We start from the raw sequence: 6,000 nt of genomic DNA, 5'->3' as shown, positions 1-6,000 counted from the left end.
AAAAGCATCCGTGAATTGAATGATCAACACAAAAACTAAAAAAAAAAATTAATTTGCATGTTGCCTGCAGTGAAATGCGAACCCGACCATCTCCGGATATCATCAACTTGTAGCATGTTGCGCACTCAGCTACACCCAGGCATATAAATTTGCTTTCAAATGTTGAATATCTCTCTCAGAGCGGCGCTCTGCATGCTTGGGGTGCGTATGTACACTTACATATACATACTCTGATGTGAACAGTCAAATACGTGCGTAATAAATTTTGTATGAAAATATTATTTTTAAATACGAACATTTTTAAACGATAATCAAATATAAAGTATTCATTTTTACTATGCATTATTTCCCTCAGTGTATAAAAAAGGTTATTATTGCTATAATAGAACTTAAGTCTTTTATTTATATGCATACGAATAGGTTCCATACTACATATTTTTTCATTGCTTAGGCTTCATATTCAATAAAGTATATTGATGCAAAATGTTAATCTATGAGGCTCAACAAAACTAAATATAATAAGACATAAAATATGAAAGAATATAAAACATACTGGTTTTACTTTCTTATACATTATAGTATTTTTATGTAGAGGTACTTGACAAATTCGCAGCTTCATCGATGTTTGTTTCCTTGACGACTATAATTAAAAGAAAATTATAAGGCGTCTGAAAAGCAAGTTTCAGTGAAAAATCATAAATGTACTTACTTTTAATTTCATTCTGTAGTGCTGTTGGCTTAGGCTTGCCGTTGATAGGTAACTGATGAAATTACCTATTTATCGAAAGGCCAGCGTAGGCGATGTTAAAAACATTGTATGCTTAAAAGCATAGTATATCCACAGCTTTAATATTTAAAATTATATTATACGTCTCACAACAGCCAACAACTGATTCCGCAATGACACGCGATACATAAAAGTATGATGACGTATTAAACTGCCGGTAATTTAGTATATTGTACGAAAATATTCGTATGTTGTACGAATTTAAAAAACATGTTCCTGCATTAGTAATTTATACGAAAGTATTAACTAAATTGTACGAATACAGAATTGTAGATTTCGTAAATTTTATAACCATACGTAAATATTACGAATGCCTTCCTACAATATACAAATTTACTCGTAGAGAGATTTGTTCAGTGCTTTACGAATGTGTTTCGTAAAACAAATGTATGATTTCGTTAATTGTACTGAAAAAATGCCTTACGAAAGTCCTTTCGTTATATTTACGTATGGTTCGTAAAATCTTGTTGCGTTGTGAAAAATGTGCTTGTATTATGAACGAAAGTTTCGTACATTGTACAAAAACCAAGACTACGAAAGTTTTTCTTAGCTCTTTTACGAAATTTTATTTTAAGTGGACAAAAGCCGTTCGGAGTCGGTGTAAAATTGTAGGTCCGCCCCATTGTTTTGTTGACCTTTAAGAAACTGTTTCATATTAAATAATGGTTCTATTCCTCTATGGTCTAAATGCTTACTTTTCTTTACTAATTACGGATAAATTTAGTAGGTAATTTGAAAAAACATGATTTTTTTATCGATTTGTATATTATTTCCCACATTTGTATACAAAAATGCATTCCTTAAAGACCGAGGGGTCACTTTTTAATTTATATTTTTATCAAAAAAGCAGTTTTTAGTAGATATTCATATGAACGAATTAGTTATAAAATATATTAATTAGTGGGAATTCTTTGAAAAACGTTGTCGAACTATATTTTTTTTTTTTTTTTTTTTTTTATTTTNGCCTGTCCAGGTGGACCCCTAGGTAAGTGACATGATTGCTTTGTGGTATTTGTACGTTGTTTAAAGTCAAGGGCGGACAGTTACTCTTATTCAGTGTAAATGTAACTTGCTTACATTTTTGCTCGTTAACCTTTATTCGCCAGTTTGCGAGCCAATTGGCAACAGCTATCATATGATTGCCTAGGAGCACAGTTGCTTGTAGAGGACACTTGGAGCGACTGATTATGGCAGTGTCATCGGCAAAAGTGGACATTATCAGGCGGTCGTTTGTAGGAATATCCGCGGTGTATAAGACATACAACATCGGGCCAAGGACACTGCCTTGTGGCACTCCAGCTTCGATTGCATGGGCTTCAGAAATGATGGTGTTGCATCGAACTGCAAACTTTCGATTATAAAGGTATGACTTAAGCAGTTTGTGTGTGCTTTGTGGGAGTAGCATTTGTATTTTATACATAAGACCATCTAGCCAGACGCGGTCAAATGCCTGGGCGACGTCAAGAAATATTGCAGCGCAATATTCCCTCTTTTCAAACGTTGTTCGGATTTCGGTTGTTATGCGATTTACCTGCTCGATTGTTCCATGTTTTTCCCTGAAGCCAAATTGGTGAAGTGGTATTATATTGCGGGCTTGCAGATGTGGGGAGATGCGCAGCATAAGAAGTCTTTCGAATAATTTCGACATACACGGTAGCAGGCTGATGGGCCTATATGAAGATGGCTTCGTTTTGTCCTTTCCGGGCTTTGGTATCATCACAATAGTCGACTTTTTCCATTGGTGAGGGAAATGACAATTTTTAGTGATTGCGTTAAATAGCATACAGATGCAAAGTACAGCACAATTTGGTAGCTCAATAATCATTTTTGGGGTTATTAAGTCGTGCCCTGGGGCCTTATTTGGTTGCAGTTGATCCTTAATTACTTTTGAAATTTCTTCAGGTACAAATTTCAGCGGCTCAAATTTTGACACATTGGGTACGGGTGGAAGTTGAAAATTATTAGTTGCGGGGTTTGGCCTAAAAACATTTTTTAGATGAGAAGCAAAGGTGTTTGCTTTTTCTGCGTCACTCCGAGCCCATTTGCCATTGTGGTCCCGTACTGGCATTTCAGTCTCTATTGGCGCATTTAGCTTGTGGTGTGCTTTCCATAACGAGTGCTTTGTGCTAGTCGGTGAGAGCTTTTGGATGTACCGGTACTGTGCGTACTGTTCCTCGTTCTTGAGGGCTCTCGTCAGTGCATGTGTGGCCGCCTTGAGCAGTTGTTTTGATGCTGGTGATCTATGAGTCTGCCATATCCGTCGTAGGCGTCGTTTTTCCAAGACAAGCATTTCAATTTTCCTATTGGTTAAATTATATTTTTTATTTTGCACATAACCTTTCTGGGGTGTGGAAATGCTAGCGGCTGCTCTAAGTGTAGATTCAAGAGCGGCTATGGAGTTTTCAATATCGGTCGGCGTATCTAAATTTGGATCGAGGTCTATATGCGCACTGATATATTTTTTATACTTTAACCAATTTGTAGCCCTTGTCGTGAGCATATAGGGTGACTCTTTTTCTTGCGGCTGATGCCACAAGGTGAAAAGTACAGGTGAGTGGTCTGATGAGAGATCTGCAACTGATTCTGTACTAATAAGGCCGCGAGGAATTTTCCTTGTTACCGCAAAGTCAATCAAATCTGGCAACTTTTGCGGGTCTGCCGGCCATAATGTAGGCTTTCCAGGAGAAGCGTAATCGAGTTTGTTTCTTCTACATATAAGCGCGTTATATAATTGCTTGCCTTTAGGGTTGGACAAGCGTGAGCCCCAGTGAGGGTGCTTCGCATTATAATCACCTGCAGCAAGGAAGCGCTCTCCCAGCGAACTGAAGAAATCCATAAACTGTTTTTCTGTTATCGTGAAACGCGGGGGACAATAAACCGCGGACAGCGTAATATCACCTTGCTTTGTTTGTACGCATATTGATGTTGCTTGCAGATAATTCTCGGCAATTCCAATCAAATGATGGGGTTTAATCCGGTTTCTGACTAAAATACCAGTTCCGCCATGCGCCTTTCCATCTGGATGATTCGTGCAATAAAAGGTATATCCCGAAATGTCAAAATTATATCTATTAGTTAGGTGTGTTTCAGCAAGGAGCATTATGTCAATTTCCTTGGCCTTAAGAAATTTTGACAGCCCTATTATCTTGTTTGCTGAGTAGCAAGCAGGTTGAGCAGCGTATTTTGATTTCGCATGAGTTCTTGCATTGTGTTTTGCATGAAAGTCATGAAATTCATCATGCTTTGTTGCATCGACGCTATCATAGCTTCGATATTGGATTGTTTACCATATTGTGCATGGGGATGCTGTTCTTGCGGCGCAACTTGAGGTGCAGTTTTTGTAGGGGCACGGTTTTCTAAGCCTGATTTTAAGGCACTTGCAAACGACACGCCATTGACGGTGTTTGATAGAACTGTTGGCGACGTGGCTCTTTTGGCGAAGAAGACGTCAAGATTCGTTTGGGAGGGTACAAAGGCATTCGGTACATTATGAGTACGTATGGAAGCCACGCGTTGGTTGATCCGGTCTTTTAACTCCTTATAGACTGGACAGCCTCTGTAGTTTGCTGTGTGATTTCCACCGCAGTTACCACATTTTTTTGCACGCGGGTCTTCTTTGTTTGATGTGCAAGTGGCAGAGACATGTAGCTCTCCACAAGCTACGCACACTGAGCGAAGCGTGCAGTAAGACCTAGTATGACTATACTCCTGGCAGTTGGTGCATTGTACAGGGCCATTTCTCTTATGCGGTTCTTCCACAGTTATCCTACGATGCAGCAGATATTGTAATTTATAAATTGGATGCACATCGTTTTTGCCCAGAGGTTTGTTTTCAGGCTCGAGCTCAACTTTAAACATAGGTTGAGGGGTTTTGTTCCTATTAAAAATATTCACAGCAGCTTTTGGATTGAAACCTTGTTCTTTAAGTGCTTCCAAAACTTCCACAGCTTCAACGCTTGGTTCGATACCTTTAATTACAATTTGTAGACCTTTTGCACTTTTAAGTTGGTATGTATAAAATTTTGTGTTTGTGTCATTCAGGTATTTGGACACTGTTCGAAAATCCTGTTCGGAATAAATTTGTACTTTAGTTTCGCGAATATTTCCCTTAGATAGTGGGATAATATGAAACTTATTACTACCGATTAGCTGTGAGAATTTTTTTACAAGAGCGCTTGGATTCTCTTCTCTTATAAAAATGGGCGGAGGTTTGGCATTAGTAGCTTTTGCAGCACCTTCAGAAATTTGGCTATTCACATCATCGGCATTGTCACTTAGCAGTGCAAATCTATTCGTACTGACTTGCTGAGTTGAGGTAAGGCGGTTTATTTTTGTCTTACTGCCCGTTGAATTTTGCGGACTAAGTTTTCTTTTTATTGTAACATAGCGGTCCATTCCAGTCTGTATGGCCGCATTTTTAGTTGTTTCGTTTTTCAACCTTTCTTGCGCTTTACCTTTGTTGCCAGTGCTTGCACTCAAGTTAATTTGTGCTTGTGCAGCAAGAATAGGCCGGGCTGTTGACACCGCTGTGCAGTCGGCAGGTACCGGTGTGTTTGCTGTTGTTGTTGGCGCGATAGAGGTAGTGAAACATGTCACTGTACTAGTTGTTGTTGCCGCTATATTTGGGGATATGTTATCGCTTACCGAATTTGATGTAAGCGTTGGGCGTGAAATGTGATACGGCACAGGTGAAGCGCACTCTTCACTCCAAGGCATCGGAGTCGTCAATGGTAAGTTTGGAGGACAAGTCCGCTGACCTGAATCTTGAGGGGGTTCGAGGGTGGTCGATGGATTGGGCTTTGCGCTTTCGCTGTCACTATATTAATGTCGAACTATATTAATTTCAATTTAAAACCCGAAAGGAATAAATTTCCTAATTTGCCTAATGAAAAGTTAAAAGCAGCAAACTTTGCAGCATCAAAATTCTAACCCGAATTTTGTTTCCTTTCTTTATTGTGTTCTCCCTTTTAAACGGTAAATAGTTCACTTTGACAGTATCGAGATAACCTACGAAAATAGCCGTTTTCTCAATGATGTTTTATCGAATTAAAAAATATAGCAAGAATTACGAGCTTGAGGATAGCTAAGTAAAATGTTAATTTTTCGTAGTGACTGTTCTAGATGCAATGTAAAATGTTTAAGAGAATAGAGAATATGATTTTGGTAATCTCTTGCTTTTGATCACTTTTCTTTAGAATTGTTTATTCTTCAAA

The sequence above is a fragment of the Rhagoletis zephyria genome, unplaced genomic scaffold, assembly GCF_001687245.7.
Source record: "Rhagoletis zephyria isolate East Lansing unplaced genomic scaffold, Rhagoletis_zephyria_1.1 Rzeph_scaffold_00307, whole genome shotgun sequence".
Lineage (NCBI taxonomy): Eukaryota > Metazoa > Arthropoda > Insecta > Diptera > Tephritidae > Rhagoletis > Rhagoletis zephyria.
This window is presented reverse-complemented; position numbering follows the sequence as displayed.